The sequence below is a fragment of the Acanthochromis polyacanthus genome, chromosome 23, assembly GCF_021347895.1.
Source record: "Acanthochromis polyacanthus isolate Apoly-LR-REF ecotype Palm Island chromosome 23, KAUST_Apoly_ChrSc, whole genome shotgun sequence".
Taxonomy (NCBI): Eukaryota; Metazoa; Chordata; class Actinopteri; family Pomacentridae; genus Acanthochromis; species Acanthochromis polyacanthus.
In genome coordinates, this window is record NC_067135.1 from 26,010,182 (window position 1) to 26,027,080 (window position 16,899).

Below are 16,899 nucleotides of genomic sequence, written 5' to 3' on the forward strand. Positions count from 1 at the left end.
TGGCTACATTTTCCTGGGGAAGTATTTGTTTCCTACCAGGTGATTCATAGATCAGCGGTACACTGGATAACGGTATGTTCAAACAATTGACTCATTATAATGGAGAAAGTGGGAAAATATTTAAATTCACTCAGTTAGCTCACAAAGCAGACATCTGAAATCAGGATTTCTTTTAAGTTGTCATAGATTTGAGATTGGTTTGCATCCTGTCTAGTTACCTGTTGAAAATAAGAAATATGTCTACAACATGAGGCTATCCAAATAAATGTTATACCAGATTGTCATTAACCTCTTTTAAAAAGTCTTGAAGTAAAGCTATTTTTATTTACTCAATATTTCAATTTCATATTCTCCTTTTCAGTCATGTATAAATCCCAACCCTAACCCACATAGCAGCCCGCTGTTGCTCGAGTGCTGCCAGGAGACAATGTTGTGGGCTGCTAGGGACCGCCCACCATCCACGCCATTTTCAAATGTAACGCGTTGACAGATGGGAAACTCACATCTAGTGGACGTGTACCTTCAGACAAAAAAAGAGAAAAACAACAAAAACAATACAAAATATTACAAAAAAGTGACACAAAATGATAAAAGAACAATGAGTAATGTAGTATTTTACTTTATGACCAAAACAACTTGTCACGGGTTACAAATTTATAATCTGCTGTTAATATCTTCTTTGTAAGTTTTACATTTTACAAAGTGTCCAAAGATTGGACTCTCTGGAGGGCCGGTTTTGGCCCGCGGGCCGCATGTTTGATATCCCTGCCTTAAGAAGTCCAGTAGCTTCTGAGCTTTCTTTACCAGGGAGAAGACGACCATTTGAGTCAAAATGAATGAACAGAGCGTAATTATTTGTTCTAATATAATGGTCTAATTGCATCATAAACGTTAAATGACAGCAGGACACACCCTAGGAGGGTTGTTGGTCCATCACAAACACAAACAACTCACTCACATTCACACCTACAACCAGCTTAAAATCACTCTGATGGATTTGGACTGTGGGGAGAAAAGTAACACTGATCCAGCACAGGGGGAAAAATACGACTTAAGAATCTAAACTGTACATGTTTTCTCTTGAATCGTAATATGTAAATTCTGCATAGTATGTAATATTGTAGCATTTTAAACTTCTGAGTTGTGTCTGATAATAATAGTTTATGTAGGTTCTGTTAACGTCTTCATCAGCTTCAACTTCACAAACTGACAACATTTTGTTCTAAAGAGCTGCAGGACTTTAGATTGAAAAATGAACCAGAGTGAAGAAAAACATGACGGGACCAAGAACTATCCACAAACTGCTGCTTGGAGTTCACAGGTTTAATGACGTGCTACAACTTCACTGACAAATATTTACTTCTGGAAGATCTGCTGGAATGATTTCTCCACAAAAGCCCAGAAGAAGTGAAATGATAAATGTGAGTATTCAGAAGTGAGTCCATGTGCAGCAGTGGCAGCTTGTTGTTCTTCTGCACACTCTTGTGTCTTTGTGTCTGATTTCAGTCCTACTCTGCCCCCTGCAGGCTTCATTCAGAATAACACCAAGTTAAACAGAGTCCAGATGTTTTTACTGCCATTAAAACCAGGAAATCATAAAAAATGAGTCTGTTTTTATCAGAGTGTGTCTGTATTCATGTAGAATGTCCTCATCTGGTTTATAGAAAAGCAAACAAACAGTCAGAGTCTGTTAACAGCAGCAGAGATGTTGTGGTTCTGCAGAAAGTCTGTGGAGGTTGTGGTCAAAGTTTGAAGTAGAAATGAACCGTAAATGAACCGTTTTCATTCATGCTTCATTTATTTATTTATTTTTTCATTTACTCCACATTTATACATCAAAATATAACTTATTTGGCTTCAACAGCGTTCCTACCTTATATCCAGCAGCTTACTTTGATTTTTCAGTTGTTCTCCATTTAGTGAAACTGCAATAAAATCAACCTCCCAAAAAGTACTGCTGATCATATTAATTGGGCATAATAGCATATTAAATAGACATAAAATGCAAATAGTCTCCACAACAAAATTGTGTTTTTATTTTAACTGCATTAAAATCAACAAAAATATTGATATTTAGAACCGTCGACTTTGACAGCAAACTGCAGCGACTCCATGAAATCTGAAAGCTGTTGCAAAAAAACAGCAATTCAGAAGAAAAGTGGAATATTTACATTCAGAGAGTCACAAAAAGGTTTGTCAACATGAATGGAAAAAGCTAATTGATGAACAAACTGACATGCATAAATACTGTCAAATACTGCCATCTACAGTCTGAACTTAATATTAGCAGATATTCTACTGACAGTTACTGATAGTGTGCTATCATCGATATGAAGAGTAGATACACCAGCACGCTGTAGCAGCCGGCTAATCCACGTGCCTACGTGGCGGCCATCTTGGAGGGGGCAAAGTTCCCATTCAAAGCAATGCATGTACATTGAAAATAAATCATAATTTGCTCATTTCTCAACCGATTTTCGTGTGGTCTACTTTATTGTCAACGTCAAAATATGTGCTATTGATAGAGAATATTTGATCTGAAAAAAAAAACACTGAAAAAGGTATCCTACAAATGTAGCCTGCAATTTTAGTTATCTTATTATTTAGGTCCAGGGGCCAGGGAATCTTTTCAGTTCAGCCATTACATATATAAATGTAAATACTTAGATATTTGGAGATCAAAACATTTAATTGCAAATGTAATCTGTTATCTCTTATTAATATTTATTATATATATATATATATATATATATGTATGTATGTATATATATGGCATGCCGTTTAGGAAATTATATATATAATGAAAGTCGATATATATATATAATGAAACTTGATATATATATAATGAAAGTCGATATATATATAATGAAACTTGATATATATATATAATGAAAGTCGATATATATATAATGAAACTTGATATATATATAATGAAAGTTGATATATATATAATGAAAGTCGATATATATATATATATATATATATATATAATGAAAGTTGAGATATATATATAATGAAAGTCGGAATATAGAATGTTCAGATTTTCATTCCATCTATTCAAAGTTTCATTCCATATATTCAGACTTTTTCCTACTGAGCCCTGGAAGGACATGGCAAACAAAAACAGGAACCTTATTGGACATTTGCTCTTCAGATGAGCTCTTCTGTGATTATCTGTCTTCATGGTTGTCACAGGGAACGGCGACTACGTTTGAGAAAACAGGTAATTTTTAGAGATGTTTTGATTCTGAATACTGAACGTGTTAGCATTAGCTTAGCTACTTAGCTTCGACTACATTTGCATCCCTACATAGCTTAAAGGTTAAACACATGCACCATATGTTGATGATAATGATAATATCTATGTTTATCTTTATAGCTGGTCTTAAGGCTAATTACGAGGCAGAGGTCAGCTGCTGCCTGGACACATCCATGATCACGCCACCGGTGGGACACAATCGTACTGGATTTCAGCTGAAGGCTGCTGTTCTGTCCAAACTGAGACATTTTTATTGTGACATACCCTCCATTGTTGTTAGCTTTTGATTCAATCAAATTTTTTGAGATGAGGAAATCACTATTGCATGTTTCTAGTTAAATACCCTACTTTTATGATATATCACTACAGCATGCACTTTTTATATTTTCCGTCAATTTCACCCAAAAGTTGAATAACTATTTGTGAGCAGTGTATGTAGACACATAATAGAAGCACATTTCAATAATATATCTGCTGCAGTAGTGCAGTTTATCTACCTAGATTGGTGTAACAGTAAAAAAACAACATATGCTACTGATGTTTCTGACTAAAATCTGCTTGAAAAGCACAACTGCTTATCTGTCAAAATGTGTGTAACAAAAGTGTGCACTGAACACTGAATAAAGTCTCTGTAGATTATAGACAAAATTTGCATCTCTCATCACAAATTTCTGTTTATTCACCCAAAGTGCATGAGTAAAATACAAAACAGGTGAAGTACTAAAAAGATTTATTTTCTAGAAAAGCCAATAGTCAACAATGCAGTTTAATTCTGGGACAGTTGCTCCAGCACCGACACCATGCGTCCCATCAGTGCAACCAAGGTTTTCATTCATCTTCTGGATGTTCTGGAGCATGGCAGAGGTCACGTCTTGGTATCTTCCGATCTGTTCCAAGAACCGTTCCTCTGACCTCTCCAGATACTGCAGAGGATCCACAGCAGCTTCCTGGTTCCCTTTTCCTGCATAAAAGCACCAAAAAGTACTAGTTGTCAGTAATTATTTTCTATTTTCATAAACACAGTTAACTTAAAGTAAATGTTCTATTTTGTGATTTTAGGATGGGTCAAAAGATAACATACTGATCATGTTGATGTCTGCATAGTCTAAACAGATCTTACTTGATTTGGTCTGTTGAGAGGAGGACGGCGTGGAGGAGCTGCAGGACGGAACCAGTAAGCTGCAGACTAGTGCTCCTGGTAACTGGACCTCATCATCCAAGGCCGACAACTAAATAAAATGAACAAGACATGCTGTTGATAGCATCTGTAATACAAATGATTTTATCCATTAACTGATTTATTGCTTTGTCCATACAATGTTAGAAAGTGTTACAAATAATACCTGTAATAATTTCCAACAGTGATAAATGCCTTGTTTAATTTTACAACAAAAAACACCAAAAGCATCTGTGTATAAGAAATCAGTGCATTGGATTTCCACATCTGCAAAGCTAGAAAATCACACATCAGAATTTTACCTTGAAATTATGAAAATAGCTGCAGATTACCAGTACTCTTTACTTCACTGTGTTAACTTGATCATTTGAATCAGTTTTTTAGACTTGTATTACTGATACGAAACATAATCAACACATAAATTAAAATGTGTTCGCAAAGAGTTCACTGGTTCTTCAAGGAAAATTTCAATGATAACCATATAGTTCAGTAATATGATTAATGGGTCATTGTGTAACAGCGTGGGAGGTTCTGAATACAGGTCTTGGACTGAAATATTGCTGCTGCTTTCCTCCGGTTTTATAAGGAGTTGTTTCATAGCTTGTTAGCTTACCAGCGGCTAACTGGCTGGCAAACAATAGTTCAACGCCAACCTCTAATCAGTGATCCGGTGTCCGGACCGCGTTAGCTGGCGGAACGTTCATAATACTGATGTGGGACTGTTGTAGCTAGCGTATTCATAGTAGGATAACAGCAGGATGTTGGAGAAATAAAACTTACCATTATCAGGATCGCTGGTCTGCATGGCAGACTCTTAGCGCATCGCACTGCTTGAATGTCTGTGTATTTCAGGCCGATTTCAAAATAAAACTCAATAAAATTCTCGTCCGGGTGAGTGTCCTTCATTGTCGCTTCGCCATACGGACATGTCCCTTCCGGGGCTCGGTAGGAAAAAAAGATTTGATATATATATATAATGAAAGTTGATATATATATAATGAAAGTTGATATATATATATATAATGAAAGTCGATATATGTATATAATGAAAGTTGATATATATATAATGAAAGTCGATATATATATAATGAAAGTCGATATATATATATATATATATATATATATATATCAAGTTTCATTATATATATATCAAGTTTCATTATATATATATTGACTTTCATTATATATTTATCAACTTTCATTATATATATAATTTCCTAAACGGCATGCCATATATATATATATATATGTGTGTGTGTGTGTGTGTGTGTGTGTGTGTGTGTGTAAAATATCTTGCTGTAAATACTGCTTTCTTTTCTTCTTCTGAAGAAAATCTTTTATTTATATATGTGCACTGTGTGCATTGTGTGCTGCACTCTCTTTGATTCAAGTGTTCTATTTGCTGCTGTGCAATGTAAAGTTCCCCGCTGTGGGATTAATAAAAGTTTAATCTATCTATCAAATTCAAAATTACTTTTCTCATTTAAATTTTATTGCCAAAAGTGTTGGATTTGTATTTTTATCAAATTAAATTCATGTTCAGTTCTGAGGTTTGTTGTTTTCTCAAAGTTGTAATGAACAAAAGATACAACAATTAAAGACCAGAAATATGTACAACATTAAAACAATCAGAACAAAATGTCTTCTACAGGTTAAAGTCAGTTTTTAGTTTAACCTCCTTTTGCTGTTCTTCAAACTTCATGTGTTGACCGTCTTCAGGTTTTCTTCAGTAATCTTGTGTTGTTTTTTTATCTTTCCCTTAAAAGAGTTTTTCTTCAATCTTGAACTGTTTTTATTTTGTTTCTCTGCTTGATGTCATAAAGCTTCTATAATATTCAGGTCTGGACATGTTTAGTAATTTAATGAAGCTAAATCATCACATTAGAGACATTATAAAGAGAAACTTAATACTGCATCTATAAATGTCTTTTAAACAGAAGAATTAAAGGTTGATTTACTGTAGAAGTAAACACCGAAGTTGTCAAACTGAGCTTCTTGTTGTTTCTAAAGAGCCTTCAGATGAACTCTGCTGGTTATAAATAAATACAAACATTTTCTCATGTGGTTTATTTCTGAGAAGCTCAAATTATCTCCAGTATCTAAAATAAAACACAGAACAAGAGCTAGGAAGAAAACTAACATCAGGTCTGACAGAAACCGTTCATGTAAGAGTCAGATTCTGTTAATGTCATCAACAGCTTCAACTTCACAAACTGACAACGTTTTGTCACAGCAGCAAAACCTGAAGTTCTTAAATCAGAGTTTTCAGGCTGATGAGCTTCATCCTCTGAATCCCAAAACCCAGCAGCAGGTTTGAAAAGCATCTTGTTATTCAGAAGCTAAACAAGAAACTAAAAACCTCAGAGTGAGAACCACCAACAAGATTTTATACAACAAAAAACATTTTCTATTAAAACTTTCATTAATAAAATAAAGAGTTTGTCAATTCTTCTTTGACTAGACAGTGAGTTTATGTCATGAAATCAATGAATCTGCAAGATTTAGGCAGAAATGAAAATATTGTTTAATTCATTGAAAGATGTGACATACTGTGATGAACTCACTCAGAAAAAAAAATCACCAAAGAATTTTAAAAACTGAAAGCACCTTTTTGTTAACTAGCAAAATCTGATCTTAATAGAATCAGATCTCAGAAACAAATATTTAATGCTACAGTGAAACTTGACTTCAGTCTGATTTATTCTATGTTTAAATGAGTTTCCTGGATAATTAAATTGCACTGTTTGTGATAATACTTTTATTTTATTTTTTTTTACAGGATCTGACACAAAAGGCTTTTTTTCAACTGAGACATGTAGCATAAAGTGATGTTGATAAAATATCACAATTCTAAGCTTGAATTTTGTGTTTGACTTTTCCTGTCAGAACTGTTTTAAACTGTTGAAAATCTGATGATATTTTACATTTTCTGATTGATCAGTGGTGCCTTCTGTCCATTTTTAAAAGATAAATTTTTTTAAGAGTGGTAAATGCAAAGTGCCACAGCTAATGCAGTTGTGGAAGAGAACGGGTATCTGGTTGATCCTCTCCTGGAAAGAACTGCAGACCTGCTGACATAGTGGACCTCCTACAAAACTGTTTACCTGAACCTGTAGAATGCAGCCAAACCTTTCCTGTGCACCCAAACCTCATCTGTGTCATGTGAACGAGTTTCTTCCAAGACTGGGGAGATGGTCTGTAAAAGAAGAAACAGCTCGAGTCAGAAACCTGTGGATAAATTATTTCTTAATAAAAACTCAGAACCAGTTACACAAGTTGGCTTTGTGGCTGGAAGAATTTAAAGACAATTCAGTTTATTTGCTAACTCTGCCAATAAGAGTAGATCTCTGACCTGATCAGTTTGAAATGAGAGAGATGCTCTTTATATGAATGTAAATATAAAGTCAGTTGCTGAAAATACTTCAACCCTCTAGATCAGTGTTCCATGAATTATCAATTAAATATTAGTTATTACGCAGAATCAGTGAGTGTCTGGGAGTCAGCATGTATGTTTTGGGTGTAATTTAATTTAAACCATCCAACAATGCTTCATATAGCTTTAACCAGTTAAACTCCCTGTAGTGGCTACAACATGAGTTGACATGCTTGTAAACATGTTATAGCAGTTTATGGTTAGATTATTATGCTGTTACAAAAAAAGAAAAGAGAACTACAAGCCAATTATATTGTTCTAGAATACTGGGCTGCACTTAGCTAAAAAATGCAGTATTGATGTTCCTTCAAATCATTATGAAGAATATAAAGTATTTGTTATTGGCCAAGCAAGCGGAAATTTTTGTTCCACAATTGATTTTTTCCCTCTTATTCTAAAAACCTGCTTGCCTATTTTAGTTTGATGACTTTTGAATCCATGGTAGTCTCACTGACAGTGATACCGAGCCCCTCTGACAATGTGCAGCTAGTAGAAAACAGTGTCTGACACTGTTGATGCTTCATTTTGTCTTACATTGTGTTGAAGATGCATTTTCACCACTGCTGTCATTACTACAGTGTAATGCAGTGTCACTGCTCAAGTGGTCTGCCGTGGTTTTATTTTGGACCAAGGGTCAACAAAATGTTCAGTGAATATTGCTAAATAAAGGAAATAACAAAAATATTTTGGGTGTACGTAATTCATTTGTGTGGAACCTGTTGACAAACTAGAATTAGGTTACACTAATGAGTATAAAATGAACTGGATGAAAACCTAATCTAATGAATTGAACTTAAATTTATTATTTTAGTTCTATGAATAAAATATATGTTTAAAGGACAAATGTAAAATATGTAGTCTGAAAATATATTATTTATGTCCATACAACATAACTGAATTTGATTGCATAAGCTTAAATATCTTTTGTTGAACAGACGTAATTTTATCTAGTTGGGTCAATTTACGTTGTGTTTATGTAATACAAATTAATTAAGTTAGATGAACTTAACATTTTTGCTTTCAACTAACATAATACATTTACGTGTAACCTGTTGACAAAATAAATTTAATTAAAGTCAACGTTTCAGTTTTTTGAGTGTTGCTTAGCACAGACTGTCCTCCAGTGCCACCCTGCCAACACCTCTTGCCATCCCACCTCAAACTGGTTCAGACATAGCTTGTTTCTCTCGGTTTAGCAGGTTAACAACAACTTTGTATGAAGACAGCAGAAATGTTTATGAAGCTAAACAATTAAATGTTATAAACGGATGCTTATTTGTTTTATAATGTTAAAGTAATGTCAGGGAGAAACTCCATGAAGAGCTCCCACATAACATATAAAGATTTTCACCAAATCAGAAAAACACTGAGACTGTAATTTTACTTGCAAGGGTAACACAGCACAGTGTAACAAGACACATTAGTGTGAGCTACAAAGGCTGCTCCCATACAAGGTTTATTTTATACATGAGCAGAAATTAAGACATGGCATAAGATAGGAAATAGCTCGAGTTACACAAGGGGGTGTGCTAAGCTGAAAGAGTGGAAATATACTGGGATGTGGAGACTAGGGAGAGAGAGAGAGGGAGAGATGTGTGTGCAGATAGAAGTGAGTGAGTGGTATTCTATAAAAATAGTCATGTAAAATACTGTGCACACACAGTTAATGCTCTAAGGCTCGATTATGATAAATGTATTTACAAATTCAACTCTAACAAGTAATAACAGCAGGACTCACGTTGTGGCCGTCTTCCATCATGGAGATAAATGCTGCTTCTCTGTTTTCTCCAGCTCAGCAGGAGAACAAACTGTGGGGCTCCAGAGGAAGCAGCAGGTCCTAGAACTGGTCCATCAGTGCAGCTGTAGACAAATACTGGAGCCAGAATGAAAGTGGAACACTTCTTGAATAAACCTTTCAAACTCTAAGTATGAATGAATGAATGGATTTTTTATTATTGTGTCTTACATACATTCAGTATGCCCAGCCCTAACATGGGCTTTTAAGACACCAAAATAAATACCAGGCCAGTTGCCAGACAGTCGGCACAATAAACACTTTTTAAATTTCATTATTTAAATAAAAACGTCTGCCTCCTCTTCCAGGCTTTACAAACAAATACAGCCAGGTTATAAACATTATGTGTACACAAATATTTCATCTTGTCATCGTCACAACACCAGAACAAATCAGGCTTTTTAGCAGATACTTCACTGAACAAAACATTTCTGAGGTCCTCATAGAAAGAACAATACAACAAAAAATGAGACTCACTCTCAACTTCTCCCACTTTACATCGTCCACAGAGTCTCTCTTCCTCCGGCGTTTGTGAGAAGCTTCCAGTCTCTAAGGCCAGAGATAGAATTCCAGTTCTGAGTAATCAGGGATCTCTGGGTCCTTGTCAGATTAGATTTAATGTAAAATTCAGCCTTGAAAGCATCCTTTATCTGAACATAAGTCCGTAACTTGGGTTTAGTCAAAATGTCATTTTTCCACTTTTTTGTAAATGTCCACAATAGTTTTGTTTGAATGTCTTTAATATTGCAGAACAAATTGTTATGAAATATATAATGAAGCTGTGCTTTGCTAAAGACTGCTCGAAGCTCTGCAGCCCAGGGAGAGTTAGATTGACTCCAAAGAAAGACCTTTTTCGTTTTTCTATTGTCAGGCATATAAATGATCCGGTTCCACAGTCTAACCATTTCACATTTCCTTAGGATAGATCCAGGAACCCAGCCCATATCGCCACGTGCTGCCAAGACTGGAACAAACTTGTGAACTCCCAAGAAGCATGGGCGTAGGTTTGCATCGGGACGGTAGGGACATCACACTACCAACTTTTCAAGAGGGTCACATTGTCCCCACCAACTTTTAAGCAACCTTATTTGCATTTTATAATGAGTTCAGTTGTATAGATAATTTTGATTGTCTTCCCATATGTTGTAAGGATAGAATTGACCCTACCATTATTAAGTGAATTATTTTCATTATGTTCAGACCAGGTTCAGACTTACATTTACCCCTTTTCACTTGCTGAATGTGCCAGTCCAATCAAACGTTGATTGGCTGATGACTTGACCCCCCCCACCCCACCCACCCACACGCACACTCACACAGCCCCGACAGAAATACACAAGAAATAAACATGCCCCCTTCGAAGAGGAGGGATATTAGAAGTTTTTTTTGGCCAGCAGCAGCAGACGACACTGTAAGTAATGTAAAAAGACATCAATGTTGTGGACGTGGGGAACACACCACTAATGTTGCTACTGAAAGTCCGACCTGCATCAGAGTTAGCATAACATTAAACTGTGTGAACTTGCTAACCTGCAAAACTCGAGTAGGAAGCTGCTTAGAGAGAATTGTCCTCCTGTATGTGTTTTCTACTGTTAACGTTAATTAAACTGTGAGAAATGTAGTGAACTCTGCTGGAAAATATAGAACCAGAAAAACGTGAGCAAGAAGCTGCTTAGAGAGAGAGAGGTCCCAGTCTGTGTTTCACAGGAAAGTGTTGACAGTCAAAAAAAAAAAAAAAAAAACACATGCTGCTGCTTTTCTTCTGGTTTAGAAGGAAAGAAGGCTAGAGCATGTTGTGATTTTACACTTTTGAAACCAAATACCTATTAGTGCATTTATTTATTAATGAAAATTTATTTATTTTCTACATTATTTATTTAAAAATATTTTTATTTGCAGCCTATGCAGAGTAGTTTTTGAAAACAAAGATTTGAATCGAATGGTGTATCACCTGAACCAATACACATGAAAGTTAGTATAAGTCAATACAGATTTATTTTGCATTGATCATTTAGCTTATCAATTAATTAGGTTCATATTCGTGAGAAATGTAGCCCTGACCCCCGTTCACCCAGTCTGTTTGGTCTTATTAATGTCCCGTCCCCAGCAAAAAGTGTACATGCAGGTTATGCTGTAATATCGTCCCTACCAATGTTGAGACCAAACCTACGCCCTTGCCAAGAAGCAACGTATTGCTCTGTTTTCTACAGCTTCTAAAGCTGGGATTTGTTTGGCCCCACACACACCTGCAGCATAGTTTAACACAGGGGACACACAGGCATCATACAACTGGGTGTATGGACTATATCCAAGATCTTTGCACACTTTTAACTTATTTATCACAGACCCCAAAGCTCTGCTGGCTGAAGCTGCCAGGATTTCAACTCCATCAAAATTCATAAACTCATCAAATGTAAACCCTAAATATTTATAGTGAGTAACATACTCCAGATTCATATTATCAAATGTTTACACTCTTGTGCTACATGGAGCAGATCTTTTCCTAAAATACATTATTTGAGTTTTTGCTTGATTTATAACAAATCTCCATCTACAGCACCAGTTATGTAAAACATTTAACATTGTCTGTAAATCCTCAGCTGTCTCAGCCAGCAGTACAACATCATCAGCATAGAGTAGGATGCCTACAGTCACACTGTCCAGGTGTATACCGAGGTTCAGATGTTTGGTTTCCAGAGCCAAATCATTTATAAATAAAGAAAACAGGCCTGTGGATAAAACATCTGCTTGTTTTACACCAAAGGGAATTGGGAGCCACTCAGTCTGCTCTTCATTCACCTGCACACATCCTACACAGTTTGCAAACAGAGACTTCAATGCATGATAGAACTTTCCATCAACTCCCGTTTGAAGAAGCTTCAAACATAACAGATCCCTGTCCACCCAATCAAAGGCTAAGTATATTTTGAGTGAAATCATCCTTTAAACCGTAAGTTGTGTACTTCAGTGATCATCTGTTGTAGCAGGTGGTTCTGTCTATAAATAATGCTCTAAACGTGCAGCTCTGAGAGTGCAGCTTCCGGAACTGATGTAGAGGGAGGTTCAGAGTTAGAAAAAAAACTCTTCTGGCTGATATCAGAAATGAGGAAACGCTTGCAGTCATGACTGAGGTAGGTCTGTTATGTTAAATGAAGTCTTACTGCAAAGCTTTTCAGAGCTTCAATCAGAGGGAAATCATCTCTTTCTTAGATATACAAGTTGTAAACAGTGTTTTAGAAAGTGTACAGAATGACAAAGTTTTTGGAGCTGATATGTAAAGTTTCACTGCTGCAAACTAAATATTTACTGTTAAACTGTGGTGGTTCTACACAGGGGCCAACATGGACCAGTGTCTCTGTCCAAACGTCACTAAATGATTCATAAACGGATCACTTTATAACGGTAATCAGCGCTAGATCTGAAACCGAAAGTAAAGAGCCTCACCCAGACTGTAGCTGTGTGTCGGTGCTGTCTGCCTCCTGGACATCTGGTTCTGGTTTGATACAGATTTTAGAGAAAGGAGCTCTGGTTTTTAAACACGCACAAGTTAGCAGAATGATTTTACTTCGTAAAGTGATTTGTTGCAGCACATGATTGCTTTCCTGCTGTTCCCCTGCAACAATGAAATCACGTTTGTAAATGTCTGGTCTCGCGATATTTAGTAAAGTAACGAACAGTATAAACACGAGCTCATCATGGATGCTTAACTTTACCTGTAAAATGAGATGTATGCTGCTTCTAGGCCCGGACTGGCAATCGGGAGAGGCGGGACTTTTCCCGGTGGCCTGCCTCCTTATTGGCCTGCCTGGACAGGCCAGCCACGGACTGGCAGGCCAATGAAAAAACGTTGATCGACTTTTTGGCAGACAGGCCAGAGACAGCAGCGCTAGAAGCCTTACAGAGTACACGCCCACCCTCCTGTCACTCACACAAAGCAAGTGCTCTGAGCTCTAAATCAGAAGGATAGGGATTGGTCAAAGTGACATTTTTTTAGAAGAAACGTGCCATGATTGGTTAGTTGCTTTATGGCCCGCCCCTTCATAGCGAGAACGGGGAAGCATGCACTGCAGAGCGGTGATATGAGAGTGGAAGGAGCGAAGATTATGGAGCACCGTGAGAAAGCTGACGGCAAAAAATGAGAAAAGACGAAGAGAAAAGGTGGACATGAGAGGGAGATGGAGAAGAAAAAAGGTTGCTCGAGGAGGAAGGGGCAAAGTGTTATAAAATAACACACGTTTCATCAACCCCCGCCCAGGTCCAGCAGTGTACAGTTGAAAATAAATGATGCTGCTGCTTCAAGTTTACAAACGGTCAGTTCTTCTCACAAATGCATCATCAGACTTCAAAGGCCAAAATATAATAAAAAATGTCTGGCCCAAATAAGCTCCACAGGTGTCAGGTGGGTTGCAGGAAGCCTGAAAACGTTTGAGACCCCCTCTTCAGGTAGGATAGGCAGTTGACTTACAATTTTCAGGTATAAAATGAACATTGGTGTTTGCATATACTATTAGCTATGACCAGCTGACATCTAAATGATTTGCTGACAAATAATATATATTTTTTTTTTAATTCCACATGTTATATAAATTATAGGAAAAGGAAAACATTGGAAAAATTGGTGAGGGTAGTGAAGAGATTACAGAAGAGAAAAGTACTGGACTGTATGGAGCTGTCGTTATGGTTGTGTTTAATAGACTTACTGTCTGTTTAGTAGTGTTGTAATTGCTATAACATAACTGTAAAAGGCATATTTTTGGAAGGAAAAAAACACAAAATTTTGGTGCATTATCCCACGTGACACAACCCTGGCGGTGGCAGAAGTGGCCTGACTGATTGGAAATCTCCCGGCCTGAATTTCTTTCCCAGTCCGGCCCTGGCTGCTTCTATGGTTTTTCTCTAATTGTAGGTCAGACAAGGACATTGCATGTGTTTGTTTTGTTGTTTTTTTAACCAAAATGAATGAGGGAAAGCAACAAAGTCCTGTCAAGGTGTAGAGAGAGCTGAGGAGCAGGAAGAGGGAGAACCAGAGGAGTTAAAGGAGGATGGAGAGAAGGTAAAGAAAGTTCTAGAGAGGAGGAGGAAAACATGCAGGGACAGAAAGAAACCACCAGAGAGACATTAAGGAGATCAATCACCATCAGCTTTGTGATGTAGGAAGTGTGTTTGATAGGGTCATTACAATTTATAGTAGTGTGTGTCCATAAAATGCTGCTTTTCTGCTGTAAATTCTGAGGGGTTTTTTGTGTGTGTCATTGATATCTGAATCTTGTGTTAATCCATGCATGCATACACACACACATATATAGTATGAAAACAGAATGAATCTGTGGATTTTTAACTTTTTGAACGTCCTTGAGCTACTTATGCTGATGTTATAGCAATACAGTGGGGAAAAAACACTTGAATCCAGGCTTTAAATCATCAAAGTCACTTTTTCTATTTGTTCCATTTAATTTTTTGTCATAAATTTTAAATTGTAAACACGTATATGTCTATTCATTGATTCAACTGTCAATTACAATTTTATTTGAATTAAAGAACTTCACTTTTGTCAAATATTGCCATTTGACAAGTGTGATTATTGCAATTAATTAATTACAAAGCCTGCAATTCATTACATTATTTTTTTAAAATCACATCCCACCACGAATGAATGTCTGTCTACCTGTCTGTCTCTTTGTCTCTCTGTCTGTCTGTCCTTAGGCCAAGCTGGTGTGACCTTCATCCATGGCTAGAATATTCTGTCATGCTCCAGACACAGTTTTTGTCTCAACACCTGGCTATAGGAACTGGAAAAAAATACACTGAGAGAGAAGGGAGGTTTTCAGGACATGCAAAGTCTGAGCAGAACAAGTGGAGGAACTATCAGAGCTGTTAAAACTGATGCAACACTGTCACAGGTCCTTAACAACAAACACAGGAAACAATGACTTCCTCGGGAAGTGCTGTTACTGAGAGCGACTCAAAACAAAGCAAAGATTTTAAGTGACAGGAAACTAAACCACTTCTATTAAATGTGATTGATTTAAAATAGAATAGATTTATATCATTGTACAACAAAACTGGTGGGAGCTTGTCCTCATAGTGCACTTAAAAATAAACATGTAATATTCATGACATAATTAAAGTAATGAATAGAAAGAACAACAAAAGTCTGCATGAACACACACTCATGTTGCACTGTCCCATGATTGATCAAGAGAAAATAGTCCAGAAGTATCCATGGGGGTCACTCCTTTGAGTTTAAAAGTCTAATTTCCCACAAATGAAAACTGTTCCTCATCCAGTTTGTCCAGCATGCAGTGTGTCATACAATGGGAGTTTGAACCCAAGCAGCAGGTGTCGGCAGGAGGGTGGAATTAAATATGATTTTATTAAAAGAAACCAGAATATTAAATGAACAGAAACACTGAGTGAGGGAAGCCGGAGGGAAACAATGGAGAAGGAAAACTAAACTAACAGAGGGCGGACCAGTAGGCCGAGACAAACTGAATCAAAACTGAACTAAGTAGCAGGAAAAAACTCACATAAAGTCCAGAGTCGGGTGGGAAAAGGAGAAGAGCAGACTGAGACGCAGGAGGGGGTGAGAGGCAGGCAGGGAAACGGGCAGAGTTGTCCAAGGGAGGGGCAGAGTCCAGGAAACGACGTGTGGGGGACGATGAATGGAGTGCAGGATTCCAACAGAGTGCAATATGGCATGAACGGAGGAGCATGGTTGAGTCAATGAACCGACAGAGAACTGAGCTGGGAGTCAGGCTTAAATGCTGCAATGATTGTCATCTCTGCCACCTGTGCTGTCCACACAGCTGCTCGTCATTACCCTGATGAGCCAGCTCCTTGGAAACAGAGGGGTGTGACACAGTGTTTCTGAAGAGACTGGTGCTGGTCAAAGTTTGGAGGAAGGCAGGACCTGAGGTGGAGAAGGACGAGCCTCTGAAAGCACTTCATAACCACAGATGTTAGTACCACTGGTCTGTAGTGGTTTAGGCAGCTGATGGTGGTTATTTTGGAGACAGGGACGATGGTGGCTGCTTTCAGGCAGGATGGGACAGTAGTCTGTTTCTGGGAGCTGTTGAAGATCCTCATCAGGACTTCTGTCAGTTGGTCATCACAGACCTTCAGCACATTGTCCAGTACTCCATCTGGTCCTGCTGCTTTGTGTGGGTTTACAGCCTTCAGCAGGACTCTGACATGATGTTCTGGAGTCAGGGTTAGGGTTAGGGTTAGGGTTAGAT

General features: G+C 37.3%; 2 protein-coding genes across 2 annotated transcripts in view; both read left to right on the forward strand.

Annotated features, from left to right (window-relative positions):
- Positions 1-16,899, forward strand: part of LOC127532328 (butyrophilin subfamily 3 member A3-like) — a 114,324-nt gene that overhangs the window by 66,064 nt on the left and 31,361 nt on the right. The window lies entirely within an intron of this gene.
- Positions 10,580-16,899, forward strand: part of LOC110946484 (butyrophilin subfamily 2 member A2-like) — a 417,600-nt gene continuing 411,280 nt past the window's right edge. The window contains exon 1 of the mRNA XM_051943916.1: positions 10,580-10,683. The gene's annotated coding sequence lies outside the window, so the exon portion shown is untranslated. The remainder of the gene's footprint in view (positions 10,684-16,899) is intronic.